Source organism: Suricata suricatta, chromosome 9, assembly GCF_006229205.1.
Source record: "Suricata suricatta isolate VVHF042 chromosome 9, meerkat_22Aug2017_6uvM2_HiC, whole genome shotgun sequence".
NCBI lineage: Eukaryota > Metazoa > Chordata > Mammalia > Carnivora > Herpestidae > Suricata > Suricata suricatta.
The window spans coordinates 101,982,687-102,004,684 of record NC_043708.1 but is presented as its reverse complement, the minus strand read 5'-3'; the positions used below and the strand labels follow the sequence as shown (position 1 = coordinate 102,004,684).

At 39.3% G+C, this 21,998-nt stretch overlaps 1 protein-coding gene and 1 long non-coding RNA gene across 2 annotated transcripts in view; one reads left to right on the top strand and one right to left on the bottom strand.

The window, feature by feature from the left end:
- Positions 1-1,738, top strand: part of LOC115301037 — a 102,184-nt gene extending 100,446 nt beyond the window's left edge. Inside the window, exon 5 of the long non-coding RNA XR_003912951.1 lies at positions 1,629-1,738. This is a non-coding gene — a long non-coding RNA (uncharacterized LOC115301037). The remainder of the gene's footprint in view (positions 1-1,628) is intronic.
- Positions 1-21,998, bottom strand: part of ZNF609 (zinc finger protein 609) — a 212,111-nt gene that overhangs the window by 150,512 nt on the left and 39,601 nt on the right. The window lies entirely within an intron of this gene.

Sequence of the window (21,998 nt, the reverse complement as noted above, 5' to 3'; positions counted from 1 at the left end):
GCGAGCAACCCTGAGCAGGGGCGGGGAAGAGAGGGAGACACAGAATCTGAAGAAGGCTCCAGGCTCTGAGCTGTCAGCACAGAGGCCCATCCAGGGACTCACGCACAAATCATAACCTGATGTCGGACATTTAACCGACTGCACCACTCAGGCACCCCACAATAAAACCTTTTTAAAGGGGAACCTAGCATACTCTGGTTTGTCTTCAGATCGTATAAATCTTTCGCCTTTTAAAGGGGAACCTAGCTGGCTCATTCAGAAGAGCATGTGACTCTTGATCCCAGGGTTGTGAGTTTGAGCCTCACGTTCGGTATAGAGATTACTTAATAAGCTTTTAAAAAATGTATTTCTCTATATGGTTTATAGTTATATTTACATATATATGTATATGTAAGTAGGAGAGAGGGAGGGAGGGAGAAAGAGAAAATATCTCAAGCAAGCTCCATGCTCAGTGCAGAGCCTAATATGGGGCTCAATCCAATGACCCTGGGATCATGACCTGAGCTGAAATCAAGAGTCAGATGGATGTTCAACAGACTGAGCCACCCAGCTGCACTTAGATCAACAGTTCTTAGTCAAACTATACAACTATTATGTTTTTTACCCCTAACCCACTCTTTCCTAGAATAAACATAACCACTTATCAAACCTAAATAATTCTAGAGAAAAAGAAACACAAACAAAAGCATGATTTAAGGGCATGTGTATATGACATCTCCTGTAGCTCTCACTGGAAGCAGTCTTTTACCTTACTTGCTATTCATTGAAGCCATTAACTGATATATGCAAGCTGGGGATTGAGTTTGGGACAGTCACTTACACATAATCAAAAGTAGTTTTCCCTTTAAAATTGAACAATCTAGCGGCACCTGGATGGCTCAGTTGGTTAAGCATCTGACTTCAGCTCAGGTCATGATCTCAGAGTTTGTGAGTTCGAGCCCCGCGTTAGGCTCTGTGCTGACAGCTCAGAGCCTGAAGCCTGCTTCAGATTCTGTGTCTTCCTCTCTCTCTGACCCTCCCCTGTTCTTCACACTCTCTCTCTCAAAAATAAATAAGCATTAAAAAATTTAAAAAACATTGAACAATCTATAATGCAAAACATTCAGCTAGAGTTTGCAGGAAGATGTTAAGAAAAACTGAGGAGGGGCTCCTGGGTGGCTCAGTTAGTTAAGCGTCCAACTTCGGCTTAGGTCATGATCTCATGGTTCATGGGTTCGAGACCCGCATCAGGCTCTGTTCTGACACCTCAGATCCTGTAGCCTGCTTCGGATTCTGTGTCTCCCTCTCTCTTTGTCCCTCCCCTACTCATGCTCTGTTCCTTTCTGTCTCAATAATAAATAAACATAAAAAAATTTTTAAAAAGAAGAAGAAAAACTGAGGACAGAGTACAGTGATTTTAAAAACTGAGTATATAAGCATCTTTCCCAGAGCAGAACTCACCCTCAGAAAAATCTCAATACCGAAATTCAAAGTTGTATTTTCATATTTCTGTTACTCAAGGATATAAATATTCACTCAATATTCATATATATATATTCACATTTATTCTGAATTTCATTATTACTATCCTAAAGGTTATCATTCCTTAAGCTTTTCTTTTTTATCACTCAAATGTTCATGCACTTTAGGGTGAAAAAACGTGAGAAAGCACTGAGAAGACCAGCTTAAACAACCAACGTAGAAGAAAACACCGATATAACATCTAATGATGTAATCTACAGCATCATGTCTTTATTTATTTATTTGTATTTATTTATTAAGAGCACAAGTAGGGGAAAGGGGGAGAGGGAGGGAGACAGAGAGGGAGAGGGATAGGGAGATGAAGAGGGAGGGGGAGAAGGGGAGGGAGGGAGGGACAGAGAGAGAAAGAGAGGGAGGGAGAATCTTAAGCAGATTCCACACTCAGCACAGAGTCTGACACAGGGCTCGATCCCACAACCCTGGGATCACTACCTGAGCCAAAATCCACAGTTGGCTGCCCAACCAACTGAGCCATCCAGGAACTCCTATCATGTTTTTATGCCACTATTATTCTAGGGAAAATGCGAGCCAATAATGTCATACTCGTGAAGTTTACATAGGTCCCAATATTTCTTTCTTTTCGTGTTTTAGATTAGAACAGAAAATAATCTCTTTGTACACTGGGTGGCTTAGTCGATTAAATGTTGGAACTCTTGATTTTGGCTCGGGTCATGATCTCATGGCTCATGAGTTTGAACCCCACATCAGGCTCTGTGCTAACAGTGTGTAGCACTCTTGGGATTCTCTCTTTGCCCCCTCTGCCCCAACCTGCTTGTGTGTGCGCTCTCTTAAAATAAAAAAAATAAACTTAAAAAAATTAAAAAGAAAACAATCTATTAAACCCAGAACTGACACAAGACCCTAACTTGAGTAACTGAAGAAATATACCATGTTCTTAGGTGGTAAGCCAGTATCATATAATGACAATGCAGTAGTTTATTACGTTATTATAAGGACCATTTCTTTCATTTTTTAATTTTTCTATTTATTTTGAGAGACAGAGCACAGCAGCATGGGGAGGGGCAGAGAGAGAAAATCCCAAGCAGGCTCCACACTGTCAGTGCAGAGCCCCAACACGGGTTTGATCTCATGAACCATAAGATCATGACCTGAGCTGAGATCAAGAGTCAGATAGCCAACCGACTGAGCCACCCAGGGCATTTCTCCCTCAAATCTATAAAGTCAACTAAATTCCAATCAGCACTTCTATTCTTTGGGAAGAACAGAAAAAAACATTTTTAAAGCTAGTCTAGATAGAATTCTGTTGTAATAGCCTAACTCTTACAAGGCACTTACTGTGTTACATAGCATTAAGAGAGCTTTATACATTAATGCATTAATCCTTGCAAGAACCCTAAAGTGTGTATTATAACCTACATTATAACCTACACAGAATTTAAGTAACTCACACTAAGTCATCTAGTTGGTAAATGATGGAGCTAGCATTCAACTAGGCAACTAGAATTAAACTCTTCAACTATCATGCTATGCCTCCTCCTAGACACTACAATGTCTCACAGATCCACAATCATTAAAAATAACAGATGACTGAACAAACAGTCCAGAAACAGACCCAAATATATGTAAAAATTTAGACTGTGATAAAGATGGTATCTCAAATCAATGAAAAACTATAAATAACATTCAGTAACTCAGTAATGATGAGAGGACAACAGGCTCTCCAACTGGGTTAAAAAAAATATTAGATTCTGATAGCACACCAAGTAAGGGTCAGATGGTTTAAGAAGGTAAATTTAAGGGGCCCTGGGTGGCTCAGTTGGTTAAGTCTATGACTCTTGATTTTGGCTCAGGTCATGATCTCAGAGTTCGTGGGATGGAGCCCCGCGTCAGGCTCTGTGCCGACAGCATGTAGCCCACTTGGGATTGTCTCTCTTTCTCTGCGCCTCTCCTGCTTGTGCGTTCTCTCTCTCTCTCTCTCTCTCTCTCTCTCTCTCTCTCTCAATAGACAGATAGATAAACTTAAAAAAAAATCCTAGCAAGGTTTTTTGTAGATAAACTAATTCTAAAATTGATATGGAAAGGCATTAGTGTAAGGATAACTAAAACAATCTTGACAAAGAAAATAAAGTGAGAAGAATCACAGCATACAACATTAAGGCTTATTAAATAGCTACAGGAATGGAGGCAGTGTGGTACTGGTAGAAGGAAAGACACATAGATCAATGCAACAGAGCAGAGAGCACAGAAATAAACATATGCAAGTTTACTCAAATGATTTTTTGACAAAATTCCAAAAGCAACTCAAGGGAGGAAGGTTAGCCCCCTAAACAACTGGATATCCACAGGCACGCACACACACAAAATGAACAACCTCAATCTAAACCTCATACCTTCTATAAAAACTAACTCAAATGGACCATGGACTTAAGTGTAAAACAAAGTTATAAAAGTTTTAGAAGAAAGAAGAGAAAATCTTCAAGGTCTAAGAATAGGCAGAGTTCTTAGGACTTAACACCAAAGACACGATCTATAAAAGAAAAAACTGATAACTGAACCTCATCAAAATTAAAAACGTTTGTATTGTGAAAGCTCCTGTACAAAGAATAAAAGGTTAAGCTACAAACTGGGAGAAAATATTTGTAACCATACATTTCACAAAGTACTAGATCAAGAATATATAAAAAACCAGTAAACAATTAGCAAATGGGCAAAAGACATTCAGAGACATTTCAGAGAAGTGGATATACAGACAACAAACAAGTACACGAAAAGATCTTTACACTGTTAGTCATTAGAGAAATGCAAAGTAAAACCACAATGAGATATCACTATACTTCTAACAGAATGGCTAATTTAAAAAACAGCAGTAACACAAAATATTGGTAAGAATGCAAAGAAAATGGATCTTTCACTGTAGGTAGGAATGATAAAATGGTATACCACTTTGAAAAATAATTTAGAAGTTTCTTAAAACAATGAATGCACCATTACCATGATCCAGCAATAAAAACCTAGGTATGCACAAAACCTGTATATAAATGTTCACAGCAATTTTTTCATAATGCCCAAAACTGTAAACAGCCCAAATATCCTTCGACAGGTGATTGGTTAAACAAACTCTGGAATGTACATACCCATACCATAGAAACTCAGCAATAAAAAGGAATGAACTACTGAAAAATGCAACAACCTGGATTAATCTCCAGAGAATTATATGCTGACTGAAAAAAGCCAATTCCAACAGGTTACTTGTTTAATGATTCCATTTACGTAACATTTTTGACATGACAAACTTTTAGAAATGGCTAACAGATTAGTGGTTGCCTGGGATTCTCTAGATGGGGGATGGGTATATATAGAGAGAGGTGGCTATGGTATAAAAGGACATGATCAGGGATCCCTGTAGTGATGTAACTGTTTAGAATCTTGACAGTGGTGGTAAAAAGACAAACCTCCATATCTGGTAAGTTTGTATAGAACCACCCCCCCTTCCCTTCTCACCACCCCCCCGCCCCCGAGACACAGAGGAACAAGTAAAACTGGTCAAATCTGAGTAAGATTGGTGGATTGTATCAATTTCAATAACTAGTTTTGATATTATACTATAGTTTTGCAAAATATTATCATTGGGGGAAACTGGGTAAAGTATTCTCTGTACTAGGGCGCCTGGGTGGCTCAGTCGGTTAAGCCCCCCGCTTCGGCTCAGGTCAGATATCACGTTTGTGGGTTCAAGCCCCACGTCAGGCTCTGTGCTGACAGCTAGCTCAGAGCCTGGAGCCTGCTTCCGGTTCTGTGTCTCCTTCTCTCTCTGCCCCTCCCCCTCTCATGCTTTGTGTCTCTCTGTATCAAAAATAAATAAAACATTAAAAAAATTTTTTTAAAGTATTCTCTGTACTATTTCCTACCACTACATGTGACTCTACAATTATCTCAATAAAAATGTCAATTTAGAACAAAAAGGCAAATGGCACACAAGAAAACAGCTGCCATAAATATAGTTGACAAAACCACAATAAAGGATTTTCCAAAAAACTTTAAAACCCACAAAGAAGAAACGGAGACAACTGTAACATTTTGGAATCTAGAAAGCAAGTCAAATAGCAACTGATTACGAATATACAAGAATGCTGCAGTAGGGACAACTTCTAGCTATACCAATCAACCCTGCCAGCCAAGAGCTCAGGAACTCAAAAGCAGGTAACTCAGGCTGGGGTGGGGGTGGGAGACTGGTGTGATTAAAAGTGAGAATGACTAAAAACTGTTTAAGCCAGTTATAAACTTAATCCCTGTTCTCATTCAGATACTACCTCTCCCACCCTCCCCCCAACACAGGAGACTAGAGGTTTATTCTCTGGAGAAGGTCAAACAAAAGATCTTAGGGCTAAGGTGCTCCAGGCATAGAGGAGGACATGAGGACCACACCTAAAATAAGAGGATTAAATGTGGATTTAAACATATTGAATGCCGAAGGCTGAAGCCCCAGCTCTCTTTATCACGTGGCAAAAAGAAAGCTGGCAGTTAGTCCTTACCTTGAGGAAGACTCCAAAGGTTTTTCTAAGGAGTCTGGTAAACCCATGAGGAAAGACCTAAAGATACTGACATCTAGGGTTTGCCAATTTAACAGCCATTGCAATGTGAAGTTCACCATAAATACACCCTGCTAATGGCACTTCAGAGCTTTCAATCTTTCCGTGTCCCATCTTAAAGATGTTTAAGCCATGAGCAGACAACAAAGAACTACTAGATATTGAGGAAAACGTCTAACATAAGAGATCTAAAACAGCAATCTGAAAATGTATCAAATGAGGCTCAGATTAGCTGAAAATGGTATGAAAATTAGTATTCACCAAAATGGACAGCCCATCCATATGTTTAACAAATATTTAACGTGCCAGGTAGTATTAAAGGTGCTTGGAAAACAAGGGTAAAGAAGCACACAAGAAAAATCTCTTCCCTGGTAGAATTTGCATTTTAGCAGAGAGAATCAGATAATAAACAATAAACATATGGGGTGCCTGAGTGGCTCAGTCAGTTAAGCCTCCAACTCTTGGTTTTAGCTCAGGTCATGATGTTGTGGTTCACAGAATGGAGCCCCACACTGGGCTCTGCACTAACAGCGTGGAGCCTGCTTGGGATTCTCTTTCTCCCCCCCCCCCCCCCCCCCCCCCCCCCCCCCCCCCCCCCCCCCCCCCCCCCCCCCCCCCCCCCCCCGCTCTCTGGACCCCTGCCCCCAACCATGCACACATGCGCACTCTTAAAATAAATAAACAAACATAAAAAAATAAACATAATATTTAAGTACACTTTTAGTTAATTAGTAGATTCATGCTTTGAGAAAAAAATAATGGAACAAGGTAAGGGGGGGCATGTAGAGGCAGTTGCAAATTTAAAATAGGGTGACTGCTGTTAAAGCTTGAAGGAGATGGGGGAATTGACGAATCTGTGAAAAGAGAATTCTAGAAGTCGGAATTTTCAATGTAGGAACCCTAAGGCAAGAGGAGCATGCCTGAGATACTCAAGGAAGAGAAGAATGCAGTATGTCTGGAGAAAAGTGAGCGGGGGAAACAGGAGATAAAGCCACTGAGGTACAGCAGGGAGAAGTACAGATCATGTATACAAGGGCCTTAAAGACCTGACTGGACAAGTTTTAAAAGAGTAACTATGGCTGATGTGTTATGACTGTGTGAAAGCAAGAAATACCAGTTAGATGGACAGACAGGATGAAGTCTCTCAAAATTTTATTTTTTTAAAGATTTTATTTTGGGGTCACCTGGGTGGCTCAGTCAGTTAAGTGTCCGGCTTCGGCTTCGGTCATGATCTCACAGTTCGTGGGTTCGAGCCCCGCGTCGGGCTCTGTGCTGACTGCTAGCTCAGAGGCTAGAGCCTGCTTCAGATTCTGTGTCTCCCTCTCTCTCTGACCCTCCCCTGATCGCACTGTCTCTCTCTGTCTCTCAAAAATAAAAATAAAAAGCATTAAAAAAATTAAAAATTAAAATAAATAAAGATTTTATTTTTAAGTAACCTCTACAACCAACATGGGGCTCGAACTTACAACCCTGAGGTCAAGAGTGCCATGCTCTATCATCTACACGAGCCAGGCAAAATTTTAGAACTGACAGAGCAATGGAAGTAATTTTTTCCAAACCTTTCATTTTAGAGATAAGGAGACTTAGTCCCAGTAGGCTAAGTTAGTTTTCCAAAGTCACATGTTCAAGTCTAGAATAATCCACTTTGCATTTGTGTAGCCTTTTCAATGCTTTCAGGTTTATCATCTAATTAGTGCTCAACAATTTTCTGATAGTTCATAGGGTAGCTGATGGCTGATATTCATTTATCAGATAACTAGCCAAAATTAGGGACCAAGTCTAGAATATTCTCTCTTACTACTCAATATAAAGCTATTAATCTTTACAGGGAATGAGTCTGCAGTCAGGCTTCTAATATCACAGAGCATTAAATAACCTAACTAATTTAGACTATTTTTAACTAATTCTTTAAGTTAACAGAAATGACACACTCTTACATGATCTAATCCCATGTTTGGCAGCCTTAGCTGTGCTACCAAATGTTGCCATGGTGTTTTAGATAGCATGATGTCCATTACAAATTAGTAAAAAGAATAAGGCAAATGTGATTTTGTTCCCCATGATACAGTGTGCTCAGGTCTCTTCTTCTCCCCTTTGTTCCCACCCAGTCTCATTCTGTAAGGTCTTTCTCAGATTAGAGAGCAGCTGATAAACAATTAATTCCCATAGGATAGTTCTTGATAAGAGCACAAGGTGTTATTACTCCAGGGGAATGTGTAACCTTACTAGGAAACCCAAAACCTTCAAATCCCAACGGAACTGCAGTCAAGTTAACAGGGAATACAGTATTATGGTGAAGACTTCCTAGCATTTTGCCAAATCACACTAAATAAATTCAAACTCAGGAACTGTTTATCGATGGGCATGGTTCTCACTGTTAAGACATTCAGCTCAGTGAAAGAAGACAATAGAAAATACTTAGCTTTAGTTGACTGAACCATTAGGCACTAAGCTAACAGCCATGTCTCATAAGCAGTATGTATCAAGTATTATATTCAGCTCACTTTTTAGCAAAGAATAAATGTTAAATAGTGGCCAGGATTACTATAATCATTACCTTCATAACTGGATTCAATCTTCACTTCTGCTCTACGAACTACTTATTAGCTTTAAGATAAGGAAATTGAGGCTCAGAAAGGGTGAAGAATGTGTTCAAGGCCCTACAGCTATTAAGAGCCAGAATTCAAACTCAAGTCTGTATAATGCTACAGCTTATGGTATTAATACCTACACAATATTTAAAATTTCCACAACATTAATAGAAAGATGTTTAATTTCACCTGAAAGTTTGAAGAGGTGGCTAACAAAAATACACTTTAAAGAGGACGTGACATTTAAGCTAGGTCCTGAATGACAATTTACCAAATGGGAAAGAAAGGGAGTGAAAATAGAGTTTGGTCCAGGTAAAAACTGATGACAGTCTGAACAAAGAAAATGGCAAGTACAAAGAGAAAGGTAACGAGATATGTAGAAAACAGTCTTTCAAATAGACTTTGTGATATACTAGATGTGAGCAGCGAGGAAAAAAAGTATTAAGGGTGACATGAAGTTTCTGGTCAGGGTGAATGGAAGGAAATAATCCCACTGCTGAAATTCAGAAAGTATGAAGAAAAGTGGGCATTAGGAACAAATTATTACTTTGTTTTAGATATTGTGAGTTTGAAGTTTATTTCGGACAACTAAGCAAGGAAATATGTTAGGCAGTTGGAAACCATGGTCAAATTTAGAAAAGAGGTTAGGGCAGAAGACAGATTTGGGAGTCACCACTGTGACTACAGTAGTTTGAAAAATGAGTATATAAGAGATTGGCATACATGTAGCACTTGTATTATGTACATAGAGAGCTATTCTTGACACGGATACCATATGAACTCCGAAAATACGCAGGGCCTAAAACACATGCCCACAAATCAACAAATGCCCAACCTATCCATCTTCACAGCTGAAAAAGGTAAGATTACTGAGATACATGTAAAGTTGGGATACAATGATATCCAAGGACAAAGATTTTAGCCTTTTTATTTTTACGTTTGTGTTCTCAAAAACATATCTAATAAGCTATTTATCAATAAACACCCATGAACAGAAAGCATGAATGAAGAAGGCACAGAGAATAAAATAGAATGCTCATAGTTAAATAGTTCATCGGGTAGAATGGACTGTAGGATCCAGATGCTGTCAATCTTGTATGCTTTAAATTCCACAGGTTTCTCTAATCCCCTCTCTGTGACACAAGCACGTGCACACACACATATACAAACACATATCCCTACCTCGAGGTCATGAAAAAAAAATGCTCTTAAATCTAAAACAACAGTATAAATGTTCCCTTCAAAATTCCTTATTAACAGACGGCAGCTCTGCAAAACCTACAGTTAACATTATACTTAACAGTGAAAGACTAAATGTTTTCCCCTGATATATCAGGAACAAGCCAAAGTCTGTTCCTTCTATTTAACATTGTACTGGAGGTTATAGCCAGGGCAATCAGGCAAGAGAAAAGGAAAAAAGAAATCCATATTGGAAAAGAAGTAAAAATATCTCTATTTGCAGATGACATGATTTTGTGTATACAAAGTCCTAAAGAATGCACGCATGCACGCACGCACACACAGACACACACAAATCTGTTAAAATGAGTAACAAGTTCAGAAAGGATACAAGATACAAGATTGAGAAATACAAATTAATTGTATTTCTACACAGCTATATGAAGTTGAAAAAACAATTCCATTTACAATAGCATCTAAAAGAACAAAATACCTAAAATAAATTTAACAAAAGAAGTGTGAGTCCTGTATTATTGAAAACCACCAAATATCACTGAAAGAAATTAAAAGACGACCTAAGTAAATCCATGATCATTGTTTGGAAAACTTAAAACTGCTAAGACTGCAATACTCTCTATACTATGCCACAGATTCAACACAATCTCTGTTAAAACCCTACGTAGCTTTTTTGCAGAAATTGACAAGTTCACCCTAAATTTCATACGGAAATGCAAAAGACTCACAATAGCCAAAACAATCTTGAAAAGAGCAAAGCTGGAAAACTCAATTCCTAATTTCAAAAGGTACTACATAACTATATTAATCAAGATGGTAATACTGGCATTCTGACAGACCTCTAGATCAGGGGAACTAAACTGAGAGCCTAGATAAAAACCCATGCACTTAAAATCAGCTATGAGGGAGGGTGTGAAGACAATCTACTAGGAGGAATCTTCAGTAAGTGGTTCTGGGAAAACTGGACATGCCCATGTGAAAGAATGTAGTTGGATCCCTACCTCATACCCTTTACAAAAATTAACTCAAAATGGATCAAAGGCCTAAATTAAGTGTGAAAACCATAAGAAATAAGTCTTAACAATCTTGGAATAGGCCATGGTGTTTTCACGACACCAAAAACACAAGAAACTCAAGGAAAAATAGATAAATTAGATTTCATTTAAATTTCAAAATTTAAAACTTCTGTACTTTGGGGCATCTGGGTGGCTCGGTTGGTTAAGCATCTGGCTTGGGCTCAGATCATGATCTCACAGTTTGTGGGTTCAAGCCCTGCGTCGAGCTCTGAGTTGACAGCTAGCTCAGAGCATGGAACCTGCTTCAGATTCTGTGTCTCCCATTCTCTCTGACCCTCCCCTGCTCGCACTGTCTCTATCAATCTCTCAAAAATAAATAAATAAGATATATAAATAGCCAGTTAGCAAATGAAAAGATGCTCAGAATCATTAGATATTCGAGAAATGCAAATCAAAACCACAATGAGACATTATTTCATACTCATTAGGATAGCTATACCCAAAAGGACAATAACAAATGTTGCCAAGGATGGGGAGAAATCAGAATCCTTCTACACTTACTGTTGGGAATGTTAAATGGTGCAGCCACTCTAGGAAAAAGTCTGGCAGTTCCAGTAGAAGTTAAATACAGAGCTATTGTATGACCCAGTAATTCCCATCATGGGTATAACTCCATGAAAAATGAATACGTGTCTACACAGAAACTTTTAAGTGAATGTTCATAGCAACATTATTCACACAGCCAAAAGTGAAAACAATCCAATGTCTATCAGTGATGTATAGGTAAACAAATCTGGTATATCTCTATAATGGGATATTATTCAGTCATAAAAAGGAATGAAGTACATGGATGAACCTTGAAAACAGTGAAGGAGTGAAAGGAGCCAGACATAAAAAGGTCACATATTAGGGGCGCCTGGGTGGCCTGGTCGGTTAAGTGTCCGACTCTGGCTCAGGTCATGATTTCATGGTTTGTGGGTCTGAGCCCAGCGTCGAGCTCTGTGCTGACAGCTCAGAGCCTGGAGCCTGTCTTCAGATTGTGTCTCCCTCTCTCTCTGACCCTCCCCTGCTCACACTGTCTCTCTCTCTAAGATGAATCTTAAAAAACATTAAAAATTTTTTTAAATAAGTCACATATTATACAATTCCATGTATATGAAATGTCCAGAACTGGCAAATCCATATAGATATAAAGTAAATTATTAATTGGCAGGGGCTGAGGGAAAAAGAGGATGAGTGTGTGTGTATGTGTGTGTTTGTGTGTAAGAGACTGCTGATAGTACAAAGCCTTCTTTTAGAAATAAAATATTTTGGAATTGAATAATGGTGATAGTTACCTGTATAGCTCACTCACCCTCAAAACTTCTCCAACTATCCATCAGTCATTAATGAGTTATGGAAAAAGATTATTTTCTACTTTTTGACAATATTAAATAAAGGCAGAAACATTAAAGCCATCTGATAAACATGCAAAAAGCAAAAATTCTGTCCACAGCTTAAGCCATCAGACACCATTTCTCAACCTTCTATTTAAGTTATTCACTTGGAAGATTTTCAAATTTTCCTAGATTTCCTTAAATTCTTATGTCAGGCTGTTGGTCAAAGCTTACCCTTAGATAGTCAATCCTGACTGATTTCTTCAAATCAAAGTGCTGATGATAGTTACAAATGTTAGTCTCAGAGCTGCTAGAGTAATTATTTTGACTGGAAACTCCCTCTCCCCCTTTACATAGAGAATCCATGTAAATGAAAAGAAAATCTATAATAACAACCCATCAATAAGGAATGCATACATTCATAATATAAATTACATTATACCCAGCTAGCATCTCTCCTCAGCTCTATCCTGTTCCTATTATAAGGGTATTATTAATGAAGGTCTCTTTTGGGAATGGCTACACCTGATATTGCAAATACCAAAGAGCATTTTTAAACATCAGTCTCTTATGGTCCCATCTCATTTTAAGGAGGAATAATAAGTATGTCCAAAATACATTTCCCTATTAGGCTAGGATTTCCATTTTCTCTACCACAAACCTCTAAGAGCTAAAAATCTAAACATCTAATAAGCAGAAGCTGCAGCCTAGACAATATAATAAATCGAGATGGAAAATTATATAGGAAAAGAAGTGTATTTGTTTCCATGTAGTTACCTTAACTAAAATGTTACTCAAGGGGGAAAGAGTTCGAGTAGCTTGGAACTTTTGTGTATCCACAAAAGATAGCACTTTTCTATTTGTACAATAAAAAATATCCTAAGACTTTCTTCATCAAGCTCATCAATGAACGCAAATTATGTCAACTGACACCACAGATACCTTTTTCCCAAAAGGAGAAAGTGGGTTAACATTCAGCCTTTAAAAATAACAAAACCTTTCTCCCTATATATTCATTCATTAAAGACAACCATAGGGGCGCCTGCTTGGCTCAGTTGGTTAATCATCCAACTCTTGGATACCAACTGAAGTTGAGATCTCACAGTCTTGAGGTGGAGCCTCAAGTCGGGTTCTATGCTGACAGTGTGGAGCTTGTTTTGGATTCTCTCCCTCTCTCTCTACCCTTCCACTGCGCTCTCCTCTTTTTTCTTAAAATAAATAAACAAAACTTAAAAAAAAAAAGACAATCATAGATAAGGATAAAAATTTGGCTTGGGGCTGTAAGGATGCAGGTCTGAAACTGACTCCAAGAGACAACAGAAGAGCACACATTGCCCAAGGCAAGAGGGACTACCCTTGTAACGCCCAATCAGGAAAGGCCAGCTAACACCTTTAACATTTCTAAGGGCAGGCCTAAAGATGGAGGCTAAGACTAGCCACGCCCTATGTGAGGGGCCTGGGCCTACTCTGTGATTGATCAATACTCTAAATGTTGTGATTGGGCCCTGCCAAAAGTTACACTCTAGGCAATGTGAATGGTTAAACCTGCTGTCAATGATATTGTATAATAATAATTGGATCACTGTACCTATGTCAATTTCCTGTAACTCCCCCTTCCCAAACTCATAAAAGCCCTGCCCCACCTTTGTTCGGGGCTCGCTCTCAGCATGGATCCACCACGCCCGGTAAAGTCTGTGAGCCCGAGTTTAGGCCCCAGCGAGCCTAAGCCCGTAATAAAGCCCTTTGCTTTTGCATGCGTGACTCGGTCTCCCTGGCGGTCTCTGGTTTTTGGGGGCGATATTAAAATCTGGGCATAACAAGACAAGTTATAAAAAAATTTAAATATAGACAGAGTTTTATATTCCAGGGTGAGAGTTCATCAAATGTAATACAACCTAGCCAAGCAAGGCCAGACCACGTCAGTTCCCTGATGGGAAAATTAAATAAACTTAAGGGAACAGAGTTGAGATTCATGAGGAACAGATCATGTCCAAGCCAATCCTGAACCAATAATCTAGCCAGATTCTCCGCTAAGAAAATACGATAGAACTAAATATAATTTTTCTGTTCTTAGTTTTACCTTTCTGCATTTCCCACATTTAAAATAATAAGACATTTATTACTTTTACGATATTTAAAATTTTAAAAAACAGGGACGCCTGGGTGAGTCAGTCGGTTGAGCATCTGACTTCGGCTCAGGTCATGATCTCACAGTTCCTGGGTTCAAGCCCCACACTGGGCTCTCTGTGCTTACAGCTCTTGGCCTGGAGCCTGTTTCAGATTCTGTGTCTCCTCCTCTCTCTGCCTTCTCCCCTGCTCATACTTTGCCTCTCTCTCTGTGCCTCGCAAAAATAAATAAAAATGTTAAAAAAAAAAAACTTAAAAAAAACATTAATAGTTTTTTTCCCCAAGAGTAGCATTTAATACATGAATGCTGAAACTTTACTTGTAGAAAATAATCTCAAAGAAACAGAAGACCAAGTGGAAAGGTTGCTATAATTCACAAGGTCAAGATAGTCTCACTTGCCAAGTAGACAGTTTACCCCGAGGGCATCAGAGATAACAATGCTTGTACTTTGCCCCAATCTTTTCTCTGACAAAATAGGCTTTTGTCTATAGTCACCAGATGCCTCAGCGAGTGCCTTAGCCAAGTGCCAGAGGCTCAGGGCATAGATAACACAGCTGAATCTTGGTACTCCCATACATGGATTAAGAAACAATCCCCAACCCACAACCCTATTGAGCAAACTTTGGCAGTTGCCAGGGCCAGTGAAGAATAATGAGGGGATAGGGGTCTAGAGGCATAGTTGTACCTCTTTCCCATACCAGTGCCTCTTGTTCTCAGAGGTTTCACTCTCCTGCCAACTTCAGGTCTTGTCTCCTTGGTTTAGCCACCATGGCTTCTTACCCTCTTTAAAAAACCAAGCTGGCAATGATGGGATTTTAGTAAAACTTGAAACACTTCCAAATAAACTGAGGGTACCTTGTTTAGGGTACTTTCATAAACGTTAGGAGCCTTGATTCTACCTAGTTAAATCTCTTCTGGCTTTGGCTTCAGCAGACCAGAATATTAATAGGCTGCTCCAGAAGAGTTGTAAAACACTCAATATCCAACTATTTCCTGTACCTTGAAATGTTAATACTAAGAAAAACAGAGGAAAAAAATAAAACAAAACAAGAAAAGGAAGGGGAAAGAAAACCTTTCTTCTCAGGGCAGTGCCCAGACCTCAGAGACTAGGTCCAAGCTCCCTCCCTGCTCTATTTCCAGTCACCCTATGGCCAAAGCCAAGAACAATCCTTCCACTTACAAAGTCTTCCACACTTTTCTCTCCTCAGCCAACTCTGGAGCCAGGAGAGACTCTGTTGGCACATGCCAGTTCTCGTTTATGAGCTGGTTACCACCTCAAAGGCTGCCTGCCCAAGGCCTGCTCTTTCTTTACAGGATCTTTCAAACTTCAAAATGGGATCTTTTCTTGGACTCCTCTCAAGACAATGAGGTGGGTTATTTAACCTACTGCTTTCAGATTGGGTCCTATCCAGGGACTTCTCTGGGGACTATATTCTCAGGGAGCAATGTCATTTAATACGGAAGGACATTCTACCCATCCATACAAAGAAGACAAAAATTCTAAGACTTTATATATATATTTTGGGGCAGGGGTGCAAGTGGTGAGCACGAGGCAAAAAAAGAGAAAGAGAGAGAGGAAGAAAGAGAGAGAGGGAGTTGCAGGAGGGGCAGAGGGAGAGCGGCAGAGACAAGAGACAGGGAGAAGAGGGGCTCACCCAAAGCAGAGCTCAAGTTTACCTGAAGTGGAGCTCACGCTCACCCAAAGGCGGCCTTAAGCTTGCCCAATGTGAGACTTGGACTCAGGAACCATGAGATTATAACCTGAGCCAAAGTCAGATACTTAATGACTGAGCCACCCAGGCGCAGGAAAAAGCAAACATTTTCAGAAGTAACTTCAGAGACCATCAAGAAAGGGGTAAGAAGAGGGGCGCCTGGGTGGCTCAGTTGGTTGAGCATGTGGCTTCAGCTCAGGTCACGATCTCACGGTTCGTAGGTTCAAGCCCCCATGTCAGGCTCAGAGCTGACAGCTAGCTCATAGCCTGGAGCGTGTCTTTGGATTCTGTGTCTCCCTCTCTCTCTGACCTTCCCCTGCTCATGCTGGCTGGCTGTTTCTTTCTCTCTCTCTCTCTTCTCTCTCTCTCTCTCTCAAAAATAAATAAAACATTAAAAACATTTTTTAAACATTAATAAAAAGAAAGGGGTCGTAAGAATTGAAGTGACCAAATAAACCAATTCTCTTCCTTTGCTGTCACAGAAAAGCAGAGAAGATGGGAGGGAAAACACCTGTTTTGCTGATAATTCAACTCTGTCCTGTGCCCAGAGCTTATTTCTGAAATCTTGTAAAAGATTTTCCTAGGTTTAATTCCACACCCTATTGGCTAGAAATTGAATACAGGTATTTGGATGCCAGATTTTCAGACTTTTTTTGCTGCCTTTCCATCCTACATGTATCCTTTCTCCTCACCTTTTAGAGATTAAGGGAGAAAGTGAAAATTTAGACAAACTTATATATCATTGGGTTACAGCCTGGTTCTCTACTGCATTTGGTAGGGAAAAAAAAGTTTTGTGGAAACATAACATTCACAACAGAAAACTGTATACATCATATATACAACTCCCTTCATTTTCATGAACATATACTGCTGTGAATGTAACACAATTAGCAAATAGTTCTCAAAAGGACATTTTGCTCTCTAAGGGACATATGACAATGTCTGGAGACACTTCTGGTTGCCTTGACTTAGGGAAAATGCTATTGGCATCAAGTGGGTAAAGGCAACGATGCTGCTAGATATCCTACTACACTACTACTGTCCCCACAACAAATTACCAATCTCCAAATGCTAATGGTGCTCTTGTTGAAAAACAAGATTGGGGCGCCTGGGTGGCTCAGTCGGTTAAGCATCCAGCTTCGGCTCAGGTCATGATCTCACAGTTTGCAGGTTTGAGCCTCGCGTCAGGCTCTGTGTTGACAGCTAGCTCAGAGCCTGCAGCCTGCTTCTGATTCTGTATCTCCCCCTCTCTCTGACCCTCCCCTGATCGCACTGTCTCTGTCTCTCAAAAATAAATTTTAAAAAAATTTTTTTAATTAAGGAAAAAAAAAGAAAAACTGGATTATAACAATGCAGAAACTCCTTTGTACTTCCTCTCCAGAAAGGATTTTTCCCACATGAAATGCAAAACTCCTTTTACTTTAGTAGAAAAGCTGCTATTACATGATGCCATAAGGAGGTAGGACAGAGCCTTAGTGAGCACAGATGGAAAAACTCACCTGCCTGGAAATACAGGAGAGGTTCCAAGAAAGAGAAAAGAAAATGGTACACGCATCAGTTGCTGGCCAAAAACTACTAGACAATCATATACTACGCATTTACAGTATGCTTTTAATCCATACAAAATTTAAGAATGAGATTCAGAACTAGCAAGATTCCATATCTGGTAAGTGCTGAGATGCAAATACAAACCTAATTACAAAGTCTATGCTTTATAATTATATACAATTTATGGAAGTTGAGACTCATTTGGAAGAGACAGTAAAAAAGCAGGAAAAATATGGGAAGTGGTTAAAGTAAGAAACAAAGATCACCTTCACTGTTTACAAGTAGCATGGGAAAGGAATTTTCCCTTTAAAGCATGACTTAATCCAGTAAACCAAATCTAACTATAGAACCGAGCAAGTTCTAAAATACCTTTCAGGGGATTTTAAAATTTTTTTGTAGACATTGTGTTCCCAGTTGTAGTTTTGTATGTGCTCCATTTCATAGGGAAGCACTTCTTATTATGCCATTTAAGTTAGTACTTCTTGGTGTTCCTCAAGGATCTATCTGGGCCCCCTTCTTTTCATCTCATTCAACAGACATATTTTCCCTGGGTAAGCTCATCCAGTTGTATGGCATCAACTACCATAATGTGTATGGCATCCCATTAATAACTCCTGCATCGTTATATTTCCAATTCTCTCTCACGACCTCCAGACCTTAAGGAACTTTTCTACTTAGTTGTTCATTATTTAACTCTCCCCTCCAAATTAGCTACTATTCATCCTTCAGATTTTTACTCAAAAATGTCTTCATGGTTATTTTCTCTGACCCCTACTCTGAGATGCATGTTAATTTTTGCTTCCTTTCTGTCTCTCCTATTAGACTGTATGCCCCATTGGACTTATTATTCAGTAGCCTACAAGATGAACTTTGGAAAAAAAATTTTTTTTAAGTATTCTCTACACCCAACATGGGGCTTGAACCCACAACCCCAAGATCAGGAGTCACACACTTCTCCGACAGAGCTAGCCAGGTTCCCTGAACTCTGGAAATGGTTTTGAAAGTTATAGAACAGGGGCGCCTGGGTGGCTTGGTCAGTTGACCGTCCGACTTCGGCTCAGGTCACAATCTCACAGTTTGTGGGTTTGAGCCCCTGTGCTGACAGCTCAGAGCCCGGAGCCTGCTTCCAATTCTGTGTGTCCCTCTCTCTCTGCCCCTGCCCTGCTCATGATTTGTCTCTGTCTCTCAAAAATAAATAAAGGTTAAAAACAAAATTTTTTAAAGATATAGAACATATAAGCAGGAGAAATTTGATAAGGAACCATCCCTAAGATCAATAAAAGAGTATTTAAGAAAAGACTATTTTTAGGGGTGCCTAGCTAGCTCCATCAGTAGAGTATGTGACACTTGATCTTGGGGTTCTAAGTTCAAAGCCCATGGCAAGAGCAGAGATTACTTAAAAATAAAATCTTTTTTTTTTTTTAAAGAATTTTTACTAAGTGAGCACCACACTAAAATCTAAGTTTCCTTTAATTCTACTGTTTTTGGGGGGCACCCAGTGCCTCAGTCAATTAGGCGTCCGACTCTTGGTTTTGGCTTAGATCATGATCTCACAGTTTGGGACTTTGAGCCTCTCACTGGGCTCTTGCACTGGCAGTACAGAGTCTCCTGATTCTCTGCCTCTCTCTCTCAAAAATAAACATTTTTTTTAAGTACTGTTTTTTTGTTTCTTGGATGGTTTTTAGGCCAAAGACACATCACTTCCTATCAACTCCTAATCTACCCTAATCTCAAATCTATCCTAATCTCTAATCCCTAGTCAAAACCATTTCTAAAGATAAACCAGTCATTTGCCATTTGTCTTACTAATAGCAAGTAAATACTTGGTAGGGAAAGCACTAAGATTTGTTTGTTGTTGTTAAAAATAAAAACAGTCCACCAAAGTTTATTTTCTGACACTCATTCCCCACATCACAAAGCCCAACCCCACTATCTCTTCACTGACACTAACTTCCAAACATACCTCTCACACGGTCACCAGTTCATCTGGACAAACTTTCACCAGTATCAAGGGAATGGGAAAGATTAGAATGGATTTGCCTGGTACATTTCTCCTGATTTGGGTTATTAGATATGAAATGGAGGATGAAATACGACTAGGGAATAAAAACAAATGAAAAATCTGAAAATTTTGGTCAAATATGATAATGCCATTGTATTATTTTCCAACTATCTTCCCAGACTTTTTTCTCTGCTCTGAATGCCACTTCAGGTCACTAATCTAGCAGCCACTAGGGACAGACCTACCTAACTTGGGTTCTAAATAACACTCAATCCTTGCCTCTGTGTGACATCTGAGGATACCTACCTGGTTAGTTCTAAGGGAGTGATTAGAGTGTAGGGAACTGGCATTATTTTAAGACTTTAAGTCTGTCCCATCTCTATTACCCCTTCTGAAAAGAAGCTCCACTTCACAAAGGCTGAGGGGCAAAACCAAGAACTTCCCAAGTCAATAGAGTTTAGAATGTCCATTTCTGGGAGCTTTGCCCTGCACAAATTATTTCCTAGGGAGAGGCAAACTGTACTTCTCTTCTTCCTCAGTGATACTGTATTGGCCTGCACCCAGAATCATTTTTACTTAGCTCTTTAACATGAAAACTTCTGTTTATCCTGTCCTATTGGGCATTTTATAAACTATGTTCTGTCTAAGATCTGTCATTAGAAGCTGGCATCAAGCCTTCAAATAAGGTATACCACATCTCTAAGCAGTAGCTTAATAGCAACTTCAAAGCATGGGTAAAACTTCATTGTCAGTAGTACAGTGGTTTTCTCGATACAACCAATACTGTGCCCAGACTGTGATGAATGCCCACGTAGAATATAAAAAAATATCTTTTTAGGAGTTTTGTTTTTTAAGTAATCTCTACACCTACTGTGGGGGCTTGAATCCACAACCCTGAGATCAAGAGTCCCAGGCTCCACAGACTGAGCCAGCCAGATGCCCTCCTCAAAATGGTTATGTTTTCCTGATTACTTATTTTCAACAGGGGAGGAGGAAGAAAAGACCTCTCTAAATCTATATAACTAAATATGATCCTACTCGGTTAAGACAGGATTAATAACAAATATAAGAATTTCAGAAATAACAAATAATCATTAAAACATGCTGTTTTAAAAAGCATGGTTTAGGGGCGCCTGTGTGGCTCAGTCGGTTAAGCATCCGACTTCGGCTCAGGTCATGATCTCAGTTTGTGGGTTCAAGCCCCGCGTCGGGTGCTGTGCTGACAAGGTAGCTCAGAGCCTGGATCCTGTCTTCGGATTCTGTGTCTCCCTCTCTCTCTGACCCTCCTCTGCTCATGCCGTTTCTCTCTCTCTCAAAAATAAATAAAACATTAAAAAAAAAAAAAACTAAAACAAAACAAAACAAAAAAAAGCATGGTTTAGATTCTAGCTCCAAGTCAGAAAAGGATAGAAAGTGAAGAGTATCTCAAAGAAGCTACCAAAGACACTAAGTTTAAGAGAGACTAGGCTCAGGGATGTTTATGTCAGTAAGAAGAGATTAGCTCTGTTCTTCAGTTTGCCTATAAAATAATTCTTGTTTAATTCAAGGGTAAGACTTGAGGCTACCATATAAAAATGGGTTATTTCTTCACTCACCAAGGGAACCTAAAGAGAAAGAATTTGTGGGTATGAGGAACATTAGAGTTACACTTGAAAAGTAAATGCTACAAGAGAATAATCATTATATTAAGCTGGATTCAATCCAAGGACCTGTAAATTTCCACTATGGAGAGAAATCTAGACCCCAAGATGTCTTCTGCCATAAAATACTTTGGTACACTAAATAGATAACTGGATATATACATTTAACATCATCAAAAAACTTTATATGGCTGGCAATGAGAAGAAAAAAAGAACAATTTCAGTAGTTCTGGCCTCACAGTTAGTCCTCTCATTGAGTATATACTCTGGAGCAAGCCAAAGATGGTGGACTTGAAGAGGCTGTTCAGATATATGATTTCCAATCCCATGTGCTTCTCATAGTGTAAGTAGTTAGTCAGGATTAGGGTAACTCTAGTTATAAATACATTTCATCAATAGTCTTTAAACACAAGCCAGGTTTCACATGAGACCTCACCCAAACAAAATAATGGTTTGTTTCAAAGACAGAAAAAAATTGTGTTGAATTTTATGAAGCTAGTATGTCAATCTCCAACACGGTGTCATCCTAAGTGATTTTTAAGAATATTTTCTGACCAAGTACTTCATACCCTGCTTTTAGAACCTGGTCCTTATAAGACATGGGAAAGGATAGGAGAGATACCAGACACAAACAAAAATAAAAAATTTTCTCAGCCTCTTTCTGAAATTGTTATAAGCAATCAGCTTGTTTGATTTCAAGTCTCCACATTCTCAATCTAAGCA